General features: G+C 36.8%; 1 pseudogene; it reads left to right on the plus strand.

The window, feature by feature from the left end:
- The first annotated feature begins 10,434 nt into the window (after window positions 1-10,434).
- LOC145793529 (uncharacterized) lies at window positions 10,435-24,635 on the plus strand (annotated as a pseudogene).
- Window positions 24,636-26,613: the final 1,978 nt, after the last annotated feature.

Genomic DNA, 26,613 nt, shown 5'->3' on the forward strand with positions numbered 1-26,613 from the left:
TGTTGGCTGTTTTGTTTCCAATCGTGCACTCTGATTTGTGAAGTGTTCTTGCGCCTATTATTTTTTCATTTTGCTACAATCTTTGCTCACTCTCATAGAGTATTGCTTCCATTATGGAGTTGTATTTTTTTTTACTTTATCTCCTGCTAATAATGCTACGTTTGGAAGTCTAATGTTTTTTTTTACTTTTAATGCTAATGCTTATGGCATATACACATATATGTGGTACTTTTGGTGAGAAGGTGATTGGGTTTGTTTGTGTTTTAAATGATTATGTTGATGTGATAAATTGCTGCCTTTCTCTATTTACATTTACATAGTGATACTACACATATCAATGAAGCAGTACTTCAAATTTTAGTGAATAACGGTACCATCTTTTTTAACCTTACATTTTTTCAATAGAATTTATAATCATTTGCTAAGGATAGATTTGTTTTGAAGGTATGAGATTGTTTGTCATTAAGGTTGGTAATATATAAACTGAAATAATTACACACTGCAAGCAGATATAATCTTTATTTACTTAAAGCTTGAAGAATGGAGAGATCCCTTTCTATTTCCAGCAGAGTTGAGAAGAAAATCTTTTAGCTGCAACACATTCCGCATTGCTCTCTTTTTTACTTTCCATCTCTATTAGAAATGAGATTAGATACTAATGATAGGAGTGGTGGATCAGCACCAAAATTTACAATTCAGTGTTTTGGCAAACCATACGCAAATGAACACATGTTCCAAACTGGGGCTTCAACCATGTACTACCCTTTTGGGCGGTGGCAGGAGATATAACTCAAGCTAATGGTTGGTGGTATCAGCACCAAATTTACTATAAGAATTTATAATTTTCACATTGCTCTTTTAAGGCGGTAAGTGTGATTCCAAAAGAACTAGAGTATGTGCCTAACAGCAAAAATAAGCATGGCTAGCTGGCCTTGAAAAAGGAAGAATGCTGCTCCCAATCCCGTTTCCACATGATCTAAATTCTAAAGAAAGCAGCAATCTGAGTTTGATTTGACTCTCCCTGAACACCAAGGTGCCACAAAGCAGCAAAGGAAGTTGCGCAAAGGGAGCAAAAGTCCCTTGGAGTATCCCACATTTTATCAAGAGGAGAAAAAGGGCAACAGATGTAAAGATGATTGGATCTGTCATTGCACCGTTTACCCAACTACACTCAGGCTGAGCATTATAAGGCCTGCCTACTTGGAGCAGATCATCTATATTGGCTTTGTTCTGAACCACAAACAAACCAAATTTTGAGTGGTTGCAAGGAAAGCCCCATGGGGTATCAAATTTCAAAATCTTTTTACCCATTGGGGAGACAAACAAACCAGAAATTTCAAAAAAATTAAAAGAAAATTTTAGAAAAATAAGCTGATAGTATGGCATGCAGGTCCCCTTAAGGCATTGTTGCTAATAATTTTTTGCTTCAGAAAACAAAACCATATAAAAGACCTAATAAAAACCATATAGAAGACTCAATAACATCTTGATCAATATTAGAACCCGTGGACAAAAACTGCACCGCATGTCCAGCAAAATGGAAAGTTACCAAAACAGTCAAAGCTCTTAAAAACCAATAAAAAAAGAACAAAAATATTAGTAGCATATGAACTTATAATAAATGTAAATAAAGACCCAAAAACACTATTTTTGGTTTGAACTGCTAATTTTTTGGGGTAAATTGCTAATTTTTTAGAACCTGTTTTTGGTTTGAATTGCTAATTTTTTAATTTGAATCGCTTGATTTAAATAATGTATTGTTTATCTCTATACTATACAGTTAAATAATGTATTGGTCCTCTTGCTATTAGGCTCCATTTTCAAGTTATCCCTATACAGTTGTAGTAGGTTCCATTATAATCTCCCAGTCTCTTAGAAGTTGGATTTGTTGATTGGGATTTTATTTTATTTATTGTTTTTTATTTTTTGTCAGCCATTTCAGTTTCAACCTTCTGAACTAATTGCCCTTTATCATTCTGAACTAATTGCCCTTTATCATCTGAGGAGGCATCCTATATGTCATGCATATGTGTATTTTAATGCATGTAAGGTGTGGTCTGATGCACTAATTATGTGATTACATGTCAAGATGATATATAAATTTGGTATAAAAATTGGTAATCACATAGCAATACTCTGCAAAAAGTAGGCATCTTGCATTTGGAGATGAAAACAATTTTGTTCAATGATAGAATAGATGTGTGCGCATTATATTTTCTGTAGTCAATTTCTTAGTCTCTACCATTTCTATATCCAAAAACTACTCTCTTTTTTTGTTACTCTAAAAAATAAAAAATTAAATGATGAGCTTATCTGAGATTCTTCTACTCTCTCTCTCTCTTACCCAATTCGAAAACAACCTTTCCAGAACAGAATGATTATGTAGCTTTCTCTGTTTGGTATATTTCTATTTGGTATTTTTTCACTTTTTTTATGAAGTTTTAACCCACTCTTTTGGTGTATGACAATATAATGTTTGTTTTTTTTTATGTAGTTTAATTTTATTGGCAGCAGTAGCACTAACTGGTGTGTATTTTAATTTTAATTTCTTTTAAATTATAGAGCATTGGCTGATATGCCTTATTTGATATTTAATTTTTTTTTTATATTTGATTTGTTTGGAATGTATAGTACAGTCTGTTAAATATATTTTTATAACTGCATTTTAATCTTAATATTATTTACACCGTGTCTTTAGACACGGGCATACGCTAGTATATATATATTCTACTATTATAAAAATGTGAAAAACCTACCATGTTTTTTATTTTATTTTTAAAATTCTCCAATTTTATCCTCTCAAATCTAATATATTTCCTAAAAGTAATGAAGAGTCATGTATAAAGCAACTATCTTTTTATTTTTGGAGTTAAACACTCAAAAACAATATATCTGTTTCTAAAAGTCCTATATAAAATATAAATAAACCGTCTCCTTTCTTATCAACAACAACAACAACAATAACCAAAAAAAAAATTATCTCCCAATTTTTTACATGGATGACGATTGAAGAACAAAAAATAATTATTCTTTCTTATTTCATATGTCTGCTTCTATACTGATATACATAATATTTATAATTCCCCATCAGATATACTTAATATTTATAATTCTCTATCATGGATCAAATCATTGTGAATAATTTTGATTGAATCTTAAAATTATATGCATTTGTTCGTTTCTAAACAGAGGAAAGCACATGCATTTTTAAAACAGAGATTTTTGGAGTTAAAGCACATGCAGTTTATGTTGCATCTCAAAAATTCGCAGGTTATCTTTATACACTTTCTTTTTGTTTAAATTATATTTTATGAACTGTAATATTTTACATTATATTTTAATAACCAATGTATGATTTCAAAATTCTAAAAAACTTTACGTTGGTTTTATTTTTTAAATCTGTTTTTCAATTTTTGATTTTTCAAATTTTCTCAGTTTTGGTGATTAAAGATATTGAATTTTTTTCATATTTTATATTAAAATTATACTTTTATATGAAAATCAAATATCTAATAATCTAAATGGAATTAAAAAGTAAAATATTGATAAAAAAAATTTATAAATTCAAACATTTATTGATTTTTTATTATTATATATTTTTTTTTATTATTATTTTTATTATTATTATTTAATATTCATAATTTTTTTCCAGAAAGAATACATTTCTAAGTGTATTTAAATTAAATGAATCTAAATCATAAAGTCAAATTAAAAAAAAAATTATTAAATTAAGTGAATCTAAAAAGAAAATAAAAAGTTTTTTTTATAAATAAAAAAAACAGTGTCAAAGACAAAAAAAAAAATGAAAATCAAAAAATTCAATTTGAAAAAACAAACCAAACCAAACACTATAAATTTCTCTTCTTTTTTTTTTTTTTTAATCTTTTTTCACTAATCTCTAATCTTACACAAATTATTCACAAATTTCTTTCAATTTTTAAGTAAATTTAACAATCTAATTAAAAAATGGTGCATACACATAAAAATATAACACTAAATATCTACATTATGACGAACTATTTAATTATAAATAATTAATTTCTCATTGTTACCTGTATTATATTGTTACAAAAGATTTCACATATTACTTTTGTGATATCTTATATATGTCAATGTAAGTACATAAATATAAAATATATATATATATATATATAAATGTAAATTTATATATGTTACTATATTTAGACATTGTCAATTTATAATGCTATATTACCATAAGATACTTTAATTTTCTAACATGTATCGTTTTAATAATATAGTTATATTTATTAAAAAAAAATTGCGGAATTGTGTATATTCTCCTATCAACTTATATTCAATACATATATACATACATGTCATACAACACAAGTATTCACAACAAACAATTTCAATAACAAACAAAGACTTTTTAATTATTATAACTAATTTTATATAGACTCTATTTTAGAAATACTTATTTTTTAAATATATAATTATAATTTAATTATTATGATGTTTGAAAAAAAAAAATACATCGATACACATAAGACAGAATGTGTTTAATTATGTGTATCGCACGAATCAAATTAATTGTCTTTTATATTTTGTCAATCTTACTGATATCTTAATATTAATTTGTATTTAATCTTTTATTTAACATGAAATTATTTATTACAAAATATTTATATTTAATTTAACTTTTGTACAATATGTATGAATAAATCAAAAAGAATATTTAAGAAGAAATCAATACTCTACATAATTAATTTATGTATTTTCTTCTTAATCCAATTACAACATATTTATATTTAATCTTTTAAATAAATTTTGTATAGTTCTATTTTTACAAAAATTTTTATCCAAATAACTATAAAAATAAAAATAAAAATAAAATTAAATAATTAGAATCACTTTTAATTTTATATTACTAATTTTGTTTCTAATTTAACTATTATTTTTTATAACAAAATGAGTATTTGTTTTACTATTTTATAATTTAATATGTATCATATAAAACCATTATATAATAATTACACTTTTATAGCACAATAGAACTAAAATTATTAAAATCAACAAATAATTTATCTAAATTTATTATATATAAATATTCAAGTAACACTTTTATAAAACGATAAGGCTAAGATTATTAAAATAAATAATTTAAATTTAAATTTTACTTTAAATTAAAATTTATATTATTCTTTTGTAACACATATCATAATATAAAATATTATTATATTAATACTATTTGGTACCACTACTACATGTTGATACCAAAATAGACATCAAAATGTATTCATTCCAGAGTACCCAAAAAAAAAAAAAAAAAAAAAAAAAAGAGCTACCAAAAGGTATAGTTCAAATTAACAAAACAAACTAATTAATCAACAAATCTAATTAATGAAATGTTCTAGCGGTATGAAGCAAACATAAATGATTTCACATTGTGTTTAAATTGAAGAGTGGTATAATAATTTTGCTTCACTAGCAGAGTGAAACAAACATAAATGAAAATGAAACATGACTATATAATTAATTTTCCACACAAAACACACAATCCATTCACTATCTGATATATGATAGCAAAGAGATTATGGAACACAATTTAATAAAACAAAATTAGGGCAAACAAATTAGGAAAACTTTATTCAATTAAAATATGATAAAGACATAGGGTAAAATTATTTATTCCATTAAAATCTAATAGTTTATCAGAGAGAAAAATTAGGGCAAAATTATTTATTCCATTATTTTGGCCAACTATGCTTGTATATGTTTTAATTCATTTTCTTCAATTGGGCCTAACCACATTTTTTATTATAATTTTTTTTTTAATTGGGCCAAATAGAATTTTTTGAAACCATTTCAACTGGCCCTAAATCAACAAAAACTAATTGGGCCTATTTAAATTTTAAATATACAAAAACTAATTGGGCCTATTTAAATTTTAAATAGAGGTACTAACGTGTAGGTTCTAATAAATGGACTTATTGCCTAATAGGTCCTATGTGAAAAATTTGTCATAAAAAAATGTCATTAATTATAAGTTTTAGCGACAATTTATAAAATTTATGACAAAAGAATGTCACTAATTGTCAATTTTTAGCGACGTATGTAAAAAATTGTCACAAAAAAAATATTTTTAGCGACAATTTTATCAAGACTTATTTTCAATAAGATTTGATGAAAATTAAGTCTAACTATTAGGACCTATTGATAGTTTACCCTTTTAAATAAACTACTAATGAATTTGGGGCCTATTTTTAGGATGAATTTGGAGCCCTATTTTTAGGCCAAATTTTGGGAGCCTATGACACAAGCCTTAGTAGCCTTAGCCCAAGGCCAATCCTGAATAGGACTGATGATGATAATGGTTCTGGTAGCCACGGTGACGACAATGTTGTGAAGTGGTTGTAGGATAGAGGTGGCAATGATATGGCAATCGCAAGTAGAGACTTAATCTTTAGAGCATCTCCAATTGTTTGTTATTGGAGCTGCCAAAGCAATTTTATAGCAAGTATGGGGTAAACATAGTTCCAATGGTAAGGTTTGACAGCTGCTAATTGTGCCAACTCACCAAAGCCAACCGTTTCCTCCCTCTCTCATTTTCTCTCTCCCTTTCCAGCAAAAACTTCCAAAACAAAAACAAAATTCACCAAAAAAATAAAACAACAAAATAATAAATTCTGAATCTAAATTTCATAATCAGGCAGAATCAGGAAAAAAAAAATATTTATTTTAGTAAATTTCAGGAATTTCAGGAATATCAATCAAAAAATCTTAATGGCAAGCACAATCTCCAAATTTGAAGCAATCTCAAGTAAAAAATTAATATGAAGCAAATTTATACTAAAAAACATATGGAATTTGAAGATGTTTTAGCTTTGGTTTCTTCATCTTCGTGTTTTGATCGTCATCATTTAGGGTTTCGGCTTCATCTTCTTCGTCTTCATGTTTGGATTGTGTTCGTTAGGGTTTCGAGTTTGGATTGTTTTCGTTAGGGTTTTGGATCATTAGATCATTTGGGTTTGTGGAAATAAGAGGAGACAAAGGGGATCGATGAGTGTGAGTGAGAGAGGAATAGATGACTGTGTTGCTAGATAAAGAACAGCGAGATGAAGATGGTGTGAGAGAGAGTGATTTCAGAGAAGAGAGAGAGGGAGAGCGAGAGACGCTATTTCTTTTTTTTTTTTTTGTTACAGGGAAATCCTCCCACCCTCCCGCAGGTTCAAGGCAGCGCCCCATGAGGAGATCACCAGGGTGTCTTGTTGTCCGTTCCGAGTAAGAGACTATAACCTGGAAGCTTGTCCCGACCTCCCAAGGCAAGCTTCGATTAAGTCAGGACTCGCACAGTGGGGGAGCATTAAACCCACACCAAGCAGCTGATTAGGCATCCTTGAGGTCCAACCTCCTAACCAACAGTGCTTCGCCTAGGAGATTGGCCCAAGGAGGGAATTGAACTTGTGACCTTGGGGCTTAAACCCCAAGGGCTTACCACAATGCCACAACCCCTTGGGTTAAGAGAGAAGCTATTTCGTTTCTTAAAGAATAGAGAAAGAGGGTGGGTTGATGGTGAAGGTTCTAGAATGCAAGAGAGAATGATGAGACTAAGAGTGCTGGTGTTTTGAGAAAAAAAATATAAGAATATAAAAATTGTGAAGTATTTGTGAGCCATTGATCTCATCCACTGGCTAGAATTTGTGAGTTTGTGAGTTTTATTTGTGAAGTATTTGTGAGTTATATTTTTTAATTTTTAATGTAGTTAATTTTTTTTTTAATAAAAAATTTGTAGTGCTATGTGAATGGTAGCGTGAATTATATATATATATACATCAAATTATTTTATTTTATCTTTCATATTTGTCTACTCAGGTAGAATGTAAATATTTAATTTTTTTTAAGAAAAAGGTCATAAAAGATAATAAATAAACAAAAAAAAAATTTAATAAAAATGTATATCCAAACAACATCTACAAAATTGGAAGGAATGTTGGTTGAGATTTGTCAAAATAGCATATGATCATTAGAATACTATTGCTATAATTTGACAATAAACTGTCAAATTAGAACAATAATAATGTTGGTATAACATTTATTATTAGAGATGTTGTAAGCTAGGTTAGGTGTTTGCCTAAGGCCTTGATAGTAACATTATAAATTTAGAATATTTATCCAAAAATATTAATATTTGATTTAAATTCATTCTACACAAATTATATAATATGCACTTTCAAATTTCCCCCCACGTTATTCTTGATAATAAAAAAGTATACTTTTTAATTTTTTATAAAAAGATATATAAAAAAAATAAAAAAATAATGTAACCTAAAAAAAATGAAAAGATAAAAATATATATATATATATATTAATATAGATTATTACAAACAAACTCTTAAATAAGTGCTCCGCTTGATTAAAGTTAATTATATTATATTATATGTATATATATTCCAATATTTGGAAGAAAGCAAGTTTGTTGACTGATTGACAGACTCGGCAAATTTCACCATTTTATGTTCCAAAACACTATAAGAGGTAAGAGTTTTTCACATATAGAAACACAAAATTCCACTTGAAATTGTCAAGTTAGTACTGTCGGGAAGGTAGTTTGGAAATACTTTTTGGATCTAATGGGACACTCGAGATCCTCAGCTAGTAGCCTGAAAAAAAAATGAACACTCCAGTCGGAGGTGTCGGAATTAGTACTCCGACGGATAAGTCAGTGTATGCTCTCTAGATTGCGTGTGTCTTAAGTTAAGAATACTAATTCTCACATACCTCTTCTTGTTCGTCGTTCTTCTGTTTATATACGCTCCTGGTCTTCTAGGCAAGGCCCGCTCTTGATCTATCGTGTACTTATGCACTCGCCCCCCCCATTATGCCGCATTCCAACTTTTAATCGGCTCCCTACTCAACTTATTCGACATCTGAAACGTCAGGGGCGGAGCCGAATGCATACTATACACTGATTGGGAAAATATACACTGCCTGTCTGCGTCTACTTTTATTCGGCTACCACAATTGCCCTCCGAACACCCCACTAACTCTGTTTAGTCGGCGTGTTTGGTTTCGATCTTGAAAAGTCAAAAATTCGGCGGTTAACCTCATTCCAAAGCGTGTCAAAACGCACGCGTTTTCTAGTCATCATTACAAGTTCCCGCCTCTTCGTACGCTTCCTCCATTTAATGTGGTTTAAAACTTTGTCTCTTCGAATGTATACTTTGAATACTCAAGATTTTTTGGTTTGCCTTCTAGTACAACTCCTCCACCTCGCGACCTCTACAACTCTCTTTTGTCTCTCATTATCCTTTCTGCTCCCTGTAAGTTCTCTTCTCTTTCACTCCCAATATCATTTTCTTGTTTACTATTAGTTTTGCATAATCCTTAGGCTGGTTACGATGGCAAAAAATTTGAAAGCACTCCTTTCTGCAGATCGGATTTTCGACTTTCGATGCCATTGTTCTATCCCCGATGACGTTCATCTGTCACTCATGGAAGACAGCACCACCGATATGCAGAGGACCGATGAGAGCACAATCATCTTTCCTCTTCTATCGATTGTTGAAGGCGTCCTCCATTTTCGCCTTCATCCGTTTTTAAGAGCCGTCTTTCGACATTGGGGCCTAATCCCTTCCTAACCTAATGTGAATTTTTTCGCATCATAATGGGGATCATAAAGTTAAACCGTTGTTTTAGGATTAACCTAGGCATTCCTGCGATTCGGCATTGCTATGTCTTAGCCAAGTCCACTGGCCGTCTAGGATGCTATTTTCTTAAGGCCAAGGACACCGATCATCATTTAGTGACCACGCTTGCCAACTCTAGAAAGCGTGTTGACGACGTGATGGCCGTTGTTCAAGGCAACAGAGAATTCGGCGAGGGTGAAGATCGCTTAGATCCCGTGCCAAGGCGAAAAGGAGATCCAAGTGGCCGTGTAGCTCATTCTAGTTGCTTATATTTTCGCATGTGTATTCGACTCTTATTTCATGTACTTACCATTTTGTTTGTGCAGGCAGCGAGTTGAAGAAAGTGTTGGTTTCGGCCGACGACGTTGTACTTGCGGATATTAAAATCGCTCTGTAATTCGTTGGCCATCCAAATCTTCAGAAGCAAGGAAGGGCGACTCATATTCTCTTGCGCTACGCGCTGTCCTACGCAATGTTTTTGGCAGTAGACCATATTCCAGTTCCAAGAAGCGAAGATCATCTTACAGCCCTCATCTTCTTCAACTTTGAAAGTCTGAAGGAGATTGGTTTAGAAGCCTCCGATTCGGAACACGCAGAAGAACAAGTAGTCGATCAGATCACCGAGGACCTGGACCAATTGGGAACCGAGGTAGACGAAGCCCTCAATTCGGCATTTGAGGAGGCTGGACTGAATTTGTCCGACCCTCCATCCATGTCCGGCTGAGGGGACGCCTTTGAAGACATTTTTACAAACTTAAGAGATCTTCCCGACGCTTATCTAGAGAATATGGCTAGGGAATCACTTTCGCAACTTGCGTGGAAGAAGAACGCCGAGAGAATGGTTGCGAGGTGGAGGGCCGAGGCCATCCGATCGGAAACTCCACCGGCTGCAGTCGCTGAGTCTACACTGGCCATGGTCACTGAGTCTACTCCTTCAGTTATTGTCGAAGAGACGGCTCACCCTGAAGCGACCGAGATAGAGCAGGTGGGGCAAGCCAACAAAGGTGAACAAAGGGGCGAAAAGCGCCCCGCCAATCGAAAGGCCAAGTACGAAGAGGACCAAAGCGATAAACGGCCTCGAGTTGAGGAGTCAGATTTGGTCCTTCTATTCACGATTCAACCAAGGGTCAGAAATATGCCGATTTCCTCAAACTCCTCGGCTTCGAGGGACCCGGCTGTGGCCTTGAGCATGGCCTCTTCGATATCCCTGCCAGTCGACAGAGCCGTATTTCGAGTGGAGCCAGATCTGATGCTAATTGCTTTGGCCGCTCAGTCGGCCCTATCGGTACGTTACTTGTCTTATCTGCAATCTTCCGTCTTCACGCATGCACGTTTGTAAATATTTTTTTAATTATTTGTTTGTTGTTTCTTTGTTTTGTAAGCGGTGGGCTAGATAGCCGAGATCGGCCGCCGTCAACACGACGCCATAGAACAGATCGGCCTATTGAAAGCCGAAATTAAAAATGAACAAAACAAGGTTGTGGCAGTCTCTCAAAAGGGTCGATTATGAGGCAGTGCAAACAGCAGTGGAACACGCCAGAGCCGACTCAGAGGCCGAGCGAGCTAGAAATTTTGATCAGTTAAGGCTTGCCGCGCGAGGAAAAGGTAAAGGCCAGCGAGGAGGCGCTTAAGTTAGCCCATGAGGCAATCGCCAAGCTGGAAGCCGACTTGGAGGAGTCGAAGAAGGCAAGGGAAAAGGCCGACTCCAAGACTTCCAAAGCGTTCCAAGCTGGGCAAGAGGTCGCCTTGGAAAGCTACGCAGATGAAGTGCCGAAGTTTGAGAATCGGGTTTCAAACACGGCTGGGTCAAAGCCTTCAAGGCATATTTTCATTTTTGTTAGGCATCTTAGATGCACAGTTTTTTGTTAGTAGATTTTCATCTTTTTTGGATGTCAACCGATTTTCATGTGTAAAATGTCTGCTGTTATCGCCAAATTTATAAATGAAAATTTTCTATGCTCCCAAGTTATTGCTTATACTGTTTGTTATACGAGTACATAATTAAAATAATCAGCAGTTAGAACAAAATGTCAAGACTACGTGAGACGACAAACTTATTAGCCGATTATATTAATGAATTTGATTGATGAATCTGAATAAAATGAATTCATGAGGTGCTGATAGATCAGTTCATGGGGCGGCTGGAGTACATAAGCCAATTAGATTGATGAATCTGCCTTTGCCCCAGCTGGTTCATGAACTGGAAAGTCGAATAAAATAAACTCATGAATATTGCACTGATAAATCGATTCATAGAGCGGTTGGGGCGCTTAAGCCGACTAGATTGATGAATCTGCCCTTGCCCCAGCTGGTTCATGAACTAGAACGCCGAATAACAGAGGTTCATGGGGCGGCTGGGGCAAATACGCCGATTAGATTGACGAATCTGCCCTTGCCCAACTGGTTCATGAACTGGAAAGCCGAATAAAATAAACTCATGAATATTGTACTGATAAATCGATTCATGGAGCGGTTGGGGAACTTAAGCCAACTAGATTGATGAATCTGCCCTTGCCCCAGCTGGTTCATGAACTAGAACGCCGAATAACAAAGGTTCATGGGGCAGCTGGGGCAAATACGCCGATTAGATTGACGAATCTGCCCTTGCCCAGCTGGTTCATGAACTGGAAAGCCGAATAAAATGAACTCATGAATATTGTACTGATAAATCAATTCATGGAGCGGCTGGGGCACTTAAGCCGACTAGATTGATGAATCTGCCCTTGCCCCAGCTGGTTCATGAACTAGAACGCTGAATAACAGTGGTTCATGGGATGGTTGGGGCACATAACTCAATCGACGCCGGGCTATTGAGGTTTTAGCATTAATGAGATCACCTCGGAGGTGCTGCCCCCGTAAGGAATAAATGGGACATGTACTTTGTGCATGAAGGTCCTATTTGTATACTCAGAGTCAGTAATTTAGTCCAATTCGTTGAGGAAGGTTAAACAAGTGCAAATGTCAAATAGACTTTTCTTCAACAGTAGAGGAGATGCGAGAACATTAGCTGAGCTGGAAGGAGATATGAATCGAAGTGGCGAACCTATGTGCACGGGAAGTAAGACTTCGAGGGACCGGGAGAGACGCCGATCTCCTCGTCGTCAAAGTAGGTCGCCCAAGAGGGACAAGCAGCCACGGGGCAGATCTCCTCAACCCCGTTCTGGAAGGGAATCCGATGCGACACTGCGCCCATTGAGTTTTGCGGTCTTTGTGGAGAATAGACCAATGACAGAGGCGGATTCAATCGTTCGTGATCTAAATGTGGCAGTCGAGTTTGCTCAACAAATTTTTCCACCCGAAGTCCAGCAGTCGATGGGTGGTCGGCAGGATTTCAAAGTGTTTCATGAAGGCGTTCATGGGGCGGTGAAGTGGCTGTACACCGCTTATGAAATCGGCATGCGTATTCGCGCCGCTCGGTGGGATATAGAACAGAGAGATGAACGCATTCAGAACTTAGAAGCTTGCGCGGAGAAGGCCGAGCGTGAACTAAGGAAAATCTAGTCTGCCGAGTCTCAATCGGCCAGCCATCCTAACCCGGTTGTGAAAGAGAGGGTGACCCAGAGGCTAATAAGTCATGCCATTGCTGATCGGGACACGGCTAGCATGTTTGCGATTGAGACTACGAAGTCCAAGGCCTATGAAAAAGGTTTTCATGAAAGCCGAAAGGTCGGAATAGAGAAGACCAAGGAGAAACTCGCCGAGGAAGTTTGCCGATGTGAAAATCGTGGATTTAAGCACGGTTAGATCAAGGCACTTCAGGAAGTGGAGGCTCTCCAGGCAGCAGGTGTGAATTTGCCGTCGCCGCTGTACTAGAGAGATGATTTCCCCTTTTCCGCTTTTGAAGTTGAGAAGAGTGATGATGAGGGAGCCGCCGAATAAAAGCAGAGCTTGTAATGATCATATGTAGATTGAGTGCAAATTATGTATTTATTTTCTAAATTAATAAGATGCTCTGTTTCAAATGTTAGCGTATTTCAACTTGTATTAATACACTTTGTGCGAATCAATCGATTTAAGAACTCACTTTGTTTTGAATGCTTGCATGTGTCAAATTATGTTTATACGGCTTGTGCCAGTTGATCAATTTAATGAAACATTTCTGAATGCTTGAATGTTTCAATTATCACCGCGTGTTGTAACAGCTTACGAGGCGCTCCGAATCCAGAGTTTTTTTTCGGCCCAAATGAGACCACGGACGGGGCTCCGTATTCGAAGGCTTGTCTTGGCCAATCAGGAGGCTTATTCGGCCCAAACGTGACCTGCACGAATGGGGCTCCAAATTCGGAGGCTTTTTGTCTTGGCCAATCGCGACATACACGAAGGGCGCTCCGAATCCGGAGTCTTATTCGGCCCAAACGTGACCTGCACAGGTGGGGCTCCGAATTCGGAGGCTTTTTGTCTTGGCCAATCGTGACATGCACGAAGGGCGCTCCGAATCCGGAGTCTTATTCGGCCCAAACGTGACCTGCACGGATGGGGCTCCGAATTCGGAGGCTTTTTGTCTTGGCTAATCGCGACATGCACGAAGGGCGCTCCGAATCCGAAGTCTTATTCGGTCCAAACATGACCTGCACGGGTGGGGCTCTGAATTCAGAGGCTTTTTGTCTTGGCCAATCGTGACAGGCATGAAGGGCGCTCCAAATCCGGAGTCTTATTTGGCCCAAACGTGACCTGCACGAATGGGGCTTCGAATTCGGAGGCTTTTTGTCTTGGCCAATCGTGACATGCACGAAGGGCGCTCCGAATCCAAAGTCTTATTCGGCCCAAACGTGACCTGCACAGATGGGGCTCTAAATTCAGAGGCTTATTCGGCCCAAACGTGACCTGCATAGATGGGGCTCCAAATTCGGAGGCTTTTTGTGTTGGCCAATCGCGACATGCATGAAGGGCGCTCCGAATCCGGAGTCTTATTCAGCCCAAACGTGATCTGCACGGATGGGGCTCTGAATTCGGAGGCTTTTTGTCTTGGCCAATCGTGACATGCACGAAGGGCGCTCCGAATCCGGAGTCTTATTCGGCCCAAACGTGACCTGCATGGATGGGGCTCCGAATTCGGAGGCTTTAATCAGAGGACTTGAACTGAGTTACACAATGAGAGAGAACAAAACTTTGCATTGCAAAAGTGAAATCTGTACATGGCGGATCATTCAAAATAAATATCATGCCCCACAGGTCAGGTCTAATGATAGAATTTACACAAATGCGAGGAGTTCCAAGGGCGTGGCAGACTCCTGCCAATCATGTCCTTGAGCCGATAAGCCCCCGTTCCCGCGACTGAGTCGATCTGGTAGGGGCCGTCTCAATTAGGACCTAACTTTTCATCAGCCGGCTTCCTGGCAACTGAAAGCACTTTCTTTAGGACCAATTCACTTTGTACATATCGGCGTAGCTGAACGCGTTGGTTATACGACTTAGCAAGCTGCTGCTGGTACCGTGCCATGGCGGCAAGGGCACGGTCTCTTCGTTCTTCAATCAGAGTCAAATCCAAAGCCAGAATCATACCGTTTCGGCCCATATCAAAAACTTTTGATTTCAAGGTTGGGAGGCCGATCTCCAAGGGGATAATTGCCTGTGTTTCGAAGTACAAAGCGAACGGCATTTCCCCAGTAGACCGTCTCGATGTTGTGCGATGAGCCCATAATACACTCGGCAGTTCTTCAATCCATCGGCCTTTTGCCTTTTCCAGCCTCTTTTTGATGCCGTCTAAAATGGTTTTATTGGAGGCTTTAGCTTGGCCATTACTCTGTGGATAAGCCGAGGTGGAGAAGTAGGGCCGAATACCATACTTGTTGCAAAGCTCCTAGTAGACTCCGCAATCAAACTGGGTGTCGTTGTCTGATATAAGTGCTCTGGGAATGCCGAATCGCGTTATGATATTTCTCCATACAAAACGTTTTATGTCGGTATCTCGGATGTGCGTTAGTGCCTTCGCTTCTACCCATTTCATGAAATAATCAGTCGCGACGATCATAAATCGCTTATTACCCGGGGTACGAGGCAGCGGTCCGACGATGTCAAGTCCCCATTGAGCGAACGACCAAGGGCTGATTATGGAGCTTAATTCTTCAGCAAGCAGGTGAATCAGATGAGAGAACTTCTGGCACTGTTCACACTTTTTCACGTAACATTTGGTATCGGCTCTCGTTGTCAGCCAGTAATACCCTTGTGCCACAGCTCGATGAGCCAAAGAGCACCCGCCAGAACGTGCACCACAACTGCCTTCATGTATTTCAGTCAGAAGCTCTTCGACTTTGTCCGGATGCACGCATTCCAAGTATGGACCGAAAAGGGATTTTTTATAAAGCTTTCCTTGCGGATCCAAGTAGTATCGCAGGGCTTTGTTTCGTAGCTTGTGCGCTTCTTTCTTGTCCGCTGGGAGTTATTCGGAAGACAGGAATATAGCAATGGGGTCCATCCAACTCGGTCTTGACTCTATGACATTGACCTGGACTTCCTCCGAAGGGCCAATGCTCGGCTCTGGGATGAAACCTACATCGATGGTTCGTTTAATCTCTAAGTTAATGGCGGAGGCTAGGCAAGCCAGGGCATCTGCATATGTGTTCTGATCACGTGTTATTTGATTCAATTCATGATGGTCAAATTTTGCCATCAAGAAGTTAGCCGTTTTCATGTAAGCCGCCATACGGTCATTTTTGGCCGCGTACTCCCCCTTTAGCTGATTGATCACCAGTTTTGAATCGCAAAATGCAAGCAAATGCCGACCACCCAGAAGATGTGCATTCTGCAAACCAATTAGAAGGGCTTCGTATTCGACCTCGTTATTTGATGCTTCAAAGCCGAGTTTGACGGCCAGCTCAATTATTGCGTCGTCGGGAGCCATGATTACTACTCTGGTTCCACTGCCCCGTTGATTGGATGACCCATCACAATACAGCTGCCAAATGTCCCCCATATAAATTCTCCAATTCGGCTCGGGTTGAGTTTGGTCGGTCTTGAAGTCGGCAACACCTCCCGTGAATTTGGCCACAAAATCAGTAAGCACTTAACCCTCGATTGAGGTTCTAGGCAGAAATTGAATATCGTACTGGCCGAGTTCGAGGGCCCATTTCGAAACGCGCCCTGATGCTTCTGCACTACGTAGTACTGATCGGAGGAGATAATCTGTTAGTACCCCGATGCTATGCCCCTAGAAGTAATGCATCAGTTTTCTTGCCACCATGACTAGGGCTACAATGAGTTTTTCCAGTGAAAGGTAACGGGTTTCGGCGTCAACCATTGCCTTGCTCACATAATACACTGGTCGCTGCTCTCCAAGTTTTTCTTTCAACAATACGGCGCTGACAGCCCGGTCGAAGACGGCCAAATATAAAATGAGCGGGTCGCCTGCCGATGGTGTTGTCAAAAGTGGAACAGATCGGAGATAAGCCTTCAGATCGTTAAAAGCGGCTTCGCACTTGGAGGTTTACCCTGTTGTAGTGTCTGAAAGAATTGTTGGCAGCGGTCTGTGGAACGACTGATGAACCTATTGAGTGCGGCAGCCATCCCCATCAACTTCTGAACCTCCTTGACCGATCGAGGGGAGCCGAGTTCCAGGATTGTGGTGATTTGCCTCGGATTGGCTTCGATTCCTCGGTGGTTGACAATGTAACCCAAGAATTTGCCAGAGCCGATCCCAAACGCACATTTGGAAGCATTCAGCTTCATTTTGTATTTACGTAGAATGCCGAATGTCTCTTCTAAATCGGCTAGATGAGTTTGCTCTTCTTTGGACTTGACCACCATATCGTCAATGTAAACTTCCATAGTGTGGCCGAGTTGCTCCTTGAACATGGTAGTGACTAGTCTTTGGTAAGTTGCCCCTGCATTCTTCAGCCCAAAAGGCATAACCTTATAGCAATAGGTTCCTCTTGGGTTGAGGAATTCAGTTTTGTCTTGGTCTTCCGGATGTATAGCAATTTGATGGTAGCCTCTGTAGGCATCCAGAAAGCTTATACGCTGGTGACGTGCTGTAGCATCTACAAGTTGGTTAATTCTGGGTAGGGGAAAACAATCCTTAGGGCAAGCTTTGTTTAGGTCAGTGAAATCAACGCAGACACGCTAAGTCCCATTTTTCTTCTTCACAACCACAGTATTCGAGAGCCATATAGGGTAGGTCACTTCCCTGATAGTTTCGGCATCAAGCAACCGGTCATCCTCTTCAACAACGGCGGCAGTGTGCTCTACGGCTGACTGCCGGCTTTTCTATATAATCGGCTTACATTTGGGGTCGACATTCAAACGATGCTGAGAGACAAATGGATCTACCCCCGGCATCTCATACGGCAACCAGGCAAATACATCAAGGATGCCGAGTAAGAAGGTGATTAGCTGCTGTCTGTCGACTTCGTTTAGGGAGGCACCGATCATGAAGAACCTGTCAGGATTCCCGGTAATTTCAACTCGATCTAGGGTTTCCGTGGCCTTTTCGCTTTGAAGCCATCCAACATCGTCAAGGCTCTCTCGATCCAGTACCTTAATAGAATTCACTTCCAGCTCTCTTGGTGTCTTCGCGACAAGGAGATAACATGCTTGTGGCGATTTCTGTGAACCTCGGATTTGTTCAACACCTCGTTCAGTAAGGAAATAGAGCAATTGATTATAGGTGCTTGGCACGACCTGCATGGTGTGCAGCCAAGTTCGGCCCATGATGAGGTTATACGGTAAGGGCAGCTTGACGACCAAGAATTCCACATCCACTGTTCGCGAGCCTGCTCGAACTGGTAGCGTGATTTTGCCGAATGGGTACTCTAGATTAGTGTTGAAGCCGAATAATGGGTAGGCCCGAGCCTTGAATGGGCCTTAAGCAGGTTGATGGGCTGGGCCAGTCTTCAAAGTGATGGCCTAGGCCCTAGCCTAGGGTCTCGGACATGCTCGGCCCCGGACTCAAACGAGCCTGCCCCGGGCCGTGGGCGGGCTTCGGGCAGTCCATGGGCCGCGGGCCAATTCTACATTCCTATCAATGTGCATGTTAATATGTCAATTTGAATATTCACATTGTCAACGGGCCGGGCCGGACCTATCCCGGGCCTCGGGCAAGCTTCGGGCAGCGGGCAAATTTTACACTCCTATCAATATTAATGTTAACATGTCAATGTAAATATTCACATTGTCACGAGTCGGGCCAAGCCCGCCTCGGGCTGCGGTCAGGCTTCGGGCCGCCCACGGGCTGCGGGCCAATTTTACACTCTTATTAATGTGAATGTTAACATGTCAATGTGAATATTCACATTGTCAACGGGCCGGGTCGGGCCCGCCCTAGGCCGTTGGTCAAATTTATACTCTTATCAATTTGAATATTAACATGTCAATGTGAATATTCACATTGTCAACAGGCCGAGCCGGGCCGGGCCGGGCCTGCCCCGGGCCGCCCACGGGCAGGTTTCGGGCAGCCACGAGGCGTGGGCTAATTTTACACTCCTATCAATGTGAATGTTAACATGTCAATGTGAATATTCACATTGCCAACGGGCCGGGCTGGGCCCGCCTCGGGCCGCGGGCGAGCTTTTGGCTGCCAATGGGCCGCGGGCCAATTTTCTACTCTTATCAATGTAAATGTTAACATGTCAATATAAATATTCACATTGTCAACGGGCCGGACCGGGCCCGCTCTGGGCCGCTTATGGGCCGCGGGCGGGTTTTGCGCCGCCACAGGACACGGGCCAATTTTACACTCCTATTAATGTGAATGTTAACATGTCAATGTGAATATTCACATTGTCAACGGGCCGGGCCCCCCCGACCCGATTCAAATTTTTCCGGGCACCCACGAGGATCGACATGGGCCAGGCCTCTACACATTGATGATATGAACATTCACATTAACGGTGTGAATATTTACATTAAGGGTATTTTGGTAATTGTGTCACCCATAGGACTTATTGAAACATAAAAAATAATGTGAACTAAATGGAACATAAGTTGATGAAAAGAGTATTTTGGTATTCTTATTTTAAATAGGATCTAATAGAATAGTCAAAAAGAATATGAGTTAGATAGAATAAAACTCTTAAAAAATAAATTTATCAAAAAAAACTCTCTAAAAAATATATATATTAATAAACACAACTTTTGAACTTGATATTAATAATATATAATTGTTGAGGAAAGATAGTCCCTGTTTTTGCTTTTGTCATTGTCCAAGTTAAAAGTTCAGCTCTTTTTCTATTTGTATTGTAACTATGGGTGGGGTGTTTCTGGAAGATAGTAAAACATTGATTTTTGATTTTTTATTAATTTTTTTAGCTTTTTTAAAAAGTCATTTAGAAAATTGGTAAAAAGTTATTTTTAATTTTTTTAGTTAATATTTATTTATGATATTACATCACAATAAAATGATTAAATTACCCTACACAATTTAAAAAATTTACATAATCACCCATGTATAATCTTAAATAATATAAAAAATATAATTATAATTTTTCATGTTACTTTTTTTACCTTGTCAAATGATTTGTTGCTAAAAAAGCTAATGTTACTTTTTCCTTCCTAAGCTGCAAACGCAGCTTTTTACTAAAAGGTTGCCAAAAGACCATTATATAGAGCGATCACTTCTAATCATAAGAATTATTAAAATTAGACTTCGTAACGTAATGAAACATAAATTTTTTATAGATTCTTTGTTTGTGTACATTAAAAGGAAAATTGTTGAAATTTTTTTTACAGAATCAATCATTGAATTGATTTGTATAATTAATTGCTTAATGCATATTTTTATTTATGTATTAATTTCACTAAATATATGGTTGTTTTATTTTTTACCTACAAATTTAATATTAAATTTTAGTTTATTTTTTGAATTTAAAAAAAATAATATTTATATCAATTCATATAAAAAAATTATGCATGTGTTGACCCTGCAAATGAATTTCTAGGTTTGTTTTTGTTTTTGTTTTTTTCTCATGAGGACTGTCGGACATCATAATGAGACAAAGAAAAAATATAGAGGAAAATATAAATATATTTTTGGAGGTTTGTTTTCAAGTATAGATTATCTTCTGTAATTTAGAAAATTATAAATATCTTCTTGTTAAAAATTTTTATTTAACAAAATTAAATAAAAAAAATAAAATTTATAATTATTTTCTTATATAATAATAAAATTATTTAAATTATTAATTAAAATATATTTCTAATATCATTAAAAATTATTAATTAATTTTATAATTTATTAATAAAATAAATAATTTATTATAAAATAATATTTAAAATTATATGGAATGATTCGTATCTTAATTAAAATTTAAAGTGTGTTTGTGGACACCATCAAAATTTTAAGTCGATTCCAATTAAGAGTGAACTGGGGAAAGCGACCTTTCTGCCGTGGTCCGTGGACACCAACTACGCCCGTTTGGGGACTTATCTTTCTAGGTAAAAAGTTAAAAAGTTATTTTTTTAGTCAAAAAGTTAATAATTCATATCAAAAAATTAAAAATTTTTACATATCTTTTCATAATTAGCCAAAAAATTATCTCAAACATATAAGTTTTTTTTACCTATTTTTTTAACCAAATAACTAAAAAATTACTAAATTAACCTGTTCCAAACGATTTCAAAATTAAATTCATTTGTCGTTCTTCTAAAGTGGTTCCTGTCATGTCGTAATGCCTGTTTTGGTAGAGTATGAGCGTGTTGCGTCCGGATCCTCTAGAGTCCTCCTCTAGAGTGATCCTCTAGAGTAGTCCCTTAGAGTGTAACACGTGTCCCATTATCGCATCCAACGGCTGAGATGATCCCTCACCAAAACGGCGTCGTTTTGGTGAGTTAGACCAAAAAAAAAAAAAAAAAAAAAAAAAAAAAATTTACAGAGCTGCAGATCGAGTCGAGAGAGGGGAGGAAGAAGAAGAAAATGGATTTGAAGGGAGGACAGATCGAGTCGAGAGGGAGGAGGAGGAAGAAGAAAATGGATTTGAGAGAAGAAAATGGATTCTGTCAAATCTATTGTTGGGCTCTGAGGGAAAGATGAAAATGGATTCTGAGGGAAAGATGGGTTTCGGAGCATACAAAACTCAAACTCGGGGGAGTTGGAGTCGCTGCTTCGTCTTCCACTGCTGCAAGGTGAGAGTATTGTTGGGCTTGCCATTTGAGAGAGAGAGAGAGAGAGAGGGAGAGAGGAGAGTTGGGAAGTTATATTGGGTTCCTGAGGAGAGAAAGGGAGAGAGGGAGTGTTTCGAGTAGTCTACAGATGCAATAGAGAAAGGACAGAATCCATTTTCTCTCAAATCTATTTTCTTCCAATTTTTCTTTTTTGGTCTGGCTCACAGAAGAAAATGGAAGTTCATCCATGGTGATGAACTGCAGCTCTGTAAATTTTTTTTATTTTTTTTGGTCTAGCTCACCAAAACGACGCCGTTTTGGTGAGGGATCATCTCAGCCGTTGGATGCGATAATGGGACACGTGTTGCACTCTAAGGGACCACTCTAGAGGATCACTCTAGAGGATCCGGACGCGAGCGTGTTGGGGGGTGTGATAAGCAAATGTTTTTATCTTTTTATTTTTTTTATATCACATTATTTTCTAATTTTTTAAATATTTTTTTTATAAAATATTAAAAAATATATTTTTTTTGATTATTCCAAACAACTCTTAGTCACAAGTAAGTTTTTAATTTATTTGAAATCATATTATTTTTTTTACACGTTTTTGTTTTCTTTAAATTAAAAAAATTAAAAAATCAACTTTTAACTAATTTTTCAAAATAACTCATAAATTAATGTTATATAATGTATTTAATAATAATAATAATAATAACAATAATAATAATAATAATAATAATAATAATAATAATATCACTAGTATTGGTTTTATCACTTTAATATTGATTGTTTCTCAAAAAAATTAATTAATTAATTAATTAAATTTTTAAGAAAAATGTTATACAAACTATAAAAAAAAAATTCATACGGAGTGATATGACTTTTTATACCACTAGTCCATATAGGTGTAGCGATATTTTATTTTGATCATTATAATTTTATTTTTATTGATTTAAATTTCATGTTTTAAATTACATTTTAATGTGATTCCTATATCAGCTGATGTTAGTATTTTGAACAAAAAAAATGATAAGTGCAAAATTAAAAGAGTCAAAGTAAAATTCCAAAAAAAATTATAAGGATTGTCACTATAACAATTAGATGTGTAAAATTTAAATTGATAAAATTAACACTAATATTAACCACTTGGCTCAAAGTAGAGAGAACTTACTTATCAAAAATAAAAGATCATGATAAGACAAAGTTGGACAAAGCAGGCATGTTATTCAACAGTATTTGCCACTGTTTTCATCACTCTAGTCTAATCCAACCTAAGAAAGCAAGGCAAAGCCCCCACAGAGATTTAACATGTAACCTTTGGACCACAAACAAATCAATTACTCAGATTTTCTTGTTCAAGGTCACACCACACTCCCAAAGAGATTTAACATGTAACCTTTGGACCACAAACAAATCAATTACTCAGATTTTCTTGTTCAAGGTCACACCACACTCCCAAATTTCTAATGACAATTTTTACCTACTCCGTATCCACTAAATTTGTGTTTATTTTAAGGATTAAGCAGGAGATTGGAGTATGCATTTGAGGGCCGGCCTTGCCATAAGGCAGGTAAGGCTTGTGCCTTAGACTCCAAATTTTGGCTCAAAAATAAGGTCTCCAAATTTGAAAAATTGTTATAGGCCCAATCTTTTCTTTTTTTTTTTGGTTTTAAGATCAATTTAAAGGGCTCCAAATGTTTATTGGGCCCATATATAATTTAGCCCATATTTATTTATAAATGTGTTTGACCCATATTTTTTAAAATGAAAATATATAAATAAAAAAACAAAAAAACAAAAACTGAAAAGTGTTTGGGCCCAACCGAAAGTTTATCTGGTGTGGTGTGGGACTGAAAACAGCTTTGGAGGCTTTAAAGGGCCCAAAACTGAAAACATATTTAAAGGGCCCAAAAATGTGTTTGGGCCCAACCCAAACCATACATACGAATACAATATACAATACATACATGTCCAGTGCACTAGTGTGGTGAGTGAGTGCTTCTGTTTTCAATCTCTCTTTGACGAAACGAAGTGAAGTGATGAAATGAAATGAAAGACTTGAAGGCAGGCAGACGAAGAGCATAGCATAGCATAGACTCACTCTCCCTCTTTCAGTATCTCTCACACACATTCTCTCTCTTATGTAAGTCCTCTCTTCTCAGTATCAGATTTTATTAAATAAAGTTGCCCTAATTTTTTTTTTATATTCTTTCTCTATCAATTAGTGGAATAATAAATTTGCCCTAATTTTTTTTATTACCTTCTTTATCCATTAGATTTTAGTGGAATAAATAATTTAGCCCTAATTTTTTTCCCTAGGTATTTATCAGTTTTAATTGAATAATTTGTTTGCCCTAATTTAATGAGAATGTTAGTGAAGAGGTTACACAATCAGCTGAAGAATCCTTTAGAGTTAATTATTTCATATATATAATAGATCAAGCTCTTTCTTCACTTAAGAGTAGATTTGAACAATTTCAAATATATAATGAAACTTTTAGATTTTTGTTTGATTTGAAGAAGTTAAATTCTATAAGTGATGAGTGCTTGAAGACTTATTATGCTAATCTTGAAGACTTTTTGAAACATGATGGGCTTATGGATGTTGATGAGAGAGATTTATTTTCTGAGTTGAAAGTCTTCAAAGAAATTTTGCCAAAAGAAATCAATAGGCCAATTGAGGTGATGAATTATTTGGAATTGATGGAAGGTTGTTTTCCAAATGCCTGGATTGCGTATAGAATATTATTGACTATTCCAGTTACCGTTGCCTCTGGAGAAAGAAGTTTTTCAAAGTTAAAATTGATCAAATCCTACCTTCGATCAACAATGTCACAAGAAAGATTGAATGGATTAGCTATATTGTCTATTGAAAAGGATTTGGTAGATAAATTAGATTATACAAACTTAATTAGTGATTTTGCAGCTAAAAAATGAAAGAAGAGTAGTATTTAAGTGATCGTTGGGTTAATTGTAAGCTGGATATTGCTAAACTATAAAGCAACAAAACCAGTTTTTAATATTTTTGAGTCATTGTACTAATTTCTTCCTATCTTATTATATATGAAAGTAAATTTTAGTTTATAATTTAAATGATTATATGTTTAAGTATACTTAAATAAAAAATTTGTGGATACTTATCATTTTATGCATAAATTTTTTATTAAAAAAAAATATATTAGAGGGCCCCCATTTTCACAGTGCGCCTTAGGCCCCACAAATCTCAGGGCCGGCCCTGATGCATTTCAATCAAGAAAAATACTATAAACTCCAAAAGTTTTACTAAAAAAAACTACTAAACACACATGAATGTGATTGATAGGTTTTTTAGGTAAAAACTTTTGACAGCTGTAGCGTTGCTCATCAATCAATTCCAAATCTCATGTTTGAATGCAAAACTGGATTTTCATATTCACAATACATTCAGATTATATATCTCTCATGTGGGGAATTATTGAGCTCATGTTTGATCGTAGGTTTGAGGATTTTACATCAGTTGTCCCCACCTCATGTAGTAATCGGCCTTCCCCACGGCCAAAAGTATAATAACTGTTAAAACAAGTTAAGAGAGAGAGAGAGAGTCTGTGAAATATATTATTTCAATGAAACCAATGTACATGGTCTCCTTTATATAGGAGAAAGAAGACAAGATAAGGACTAAGATACATAGTTATCTATATATATATATATATGTAAACATATCTACAGAAGCGTAGCTATCTATATACATATCTATCTACAGATACATAGCTATCTATATACATTAACAGCCCTCCCCAAATTCAAGGAGGATAAACATCAACCAACTTGATTTTGGAAACAAGTTCAATGAAGCGGCCAGGAGGATGAGTTTTGGTGAAGAAATCAGCAGATTGATTAGCAAAAGAGATCGGATGGAGATAAACATTACCATGAATGACATGTTGACGAATAAAATGACAGTTAATCTCAATGTGCTTGGTGCGATCATGAAAAACATCATTGTGAGGAATCTGAATAGCACTTTGATTGTCACAATAGAGGTCAGTAGCACCAGAGGGGGTAACATCCATGTTAGCAAGAAGCCAAAGAAGCTAGAGAAGCTCATGAGTAGTATCAGCAAGAGCACGGTATTCGGCTTTTGTACTTGAACGAGCAGTAAGAGATTGTTTCTTGATATGCCAAGAAATAAGAAAATCGCCTAAGAAAAAACAGAAACCTGTAGTAGAGCAACGGTCAGTAGGATCCCCAGCCCAATCAGGATCAAAGAAGGCACGAAGCTGAAGAGAGAAGTGGGCGGAATAATGAAGATCATGAAACAAGATGCCTTTGAGATAGCGAAGGATACAAACTAAAGCATCAAAATGAGGTGTATGAGGAGTTGACATATACTGGCTGACAATATGGACAGCATAGGCAATATTAAAACAAGTAACAGTGAGATAGACAAGGCTGCCAACCAGCTGATGATACTGAGTAGCATCAGAGAGTAGAGTGCCATCAAGAGGAGTAAGACGACTCTGAGTCTCCAGGGGAGTGGGGGCAGTCTTGTAATTTATAAGACCAGCACGAACAAGAAGATCAGAGGCATATTTAGCCTAAGAGAGAAATGAACCCGTGGAGTCATGGGAGATTTCAAGACCCAAGAAATAGCTGAGAGGACCAAGGTCTTTTATCTCGAAATGATGGCTGAGAAACTGTATGAGGCGAAGAATACCATTCACATCATCACCGGTGATAATCATGTCATCCACATAAAACAAAAGTAGGGTGGTCCCTTTAGCAGTTTTCCGCACAAAAAGAAGAGTATCATAAGAACTGGAGGTGAAACCATAATCATGAAGAGTAGAGATGAACTTGGCAAACCAAGCGCGCGGGGCTTGCTTAAGACCATATAATGCACGCTGAAGTTTGCAGACCTTATGAGGTGGATAAGTAGACCTAGGGGGAGGTT

The sequence above is a fragment of the Camellia sinensis genome, chromosome 6 (assembly GCF_055761805.1).
Source record: "Camellia sinensis isolate YWXY chromosome 6, ASM5576180v1, whole genome shotgun sequence".
In the NCBI taxonomy this organism is placed as follows: Eukaryota; Viridiplantae; Streptophyta; class Magnoliopsida; order Ericales; family Theaceae; genus Camellia; species Camellia sinensis.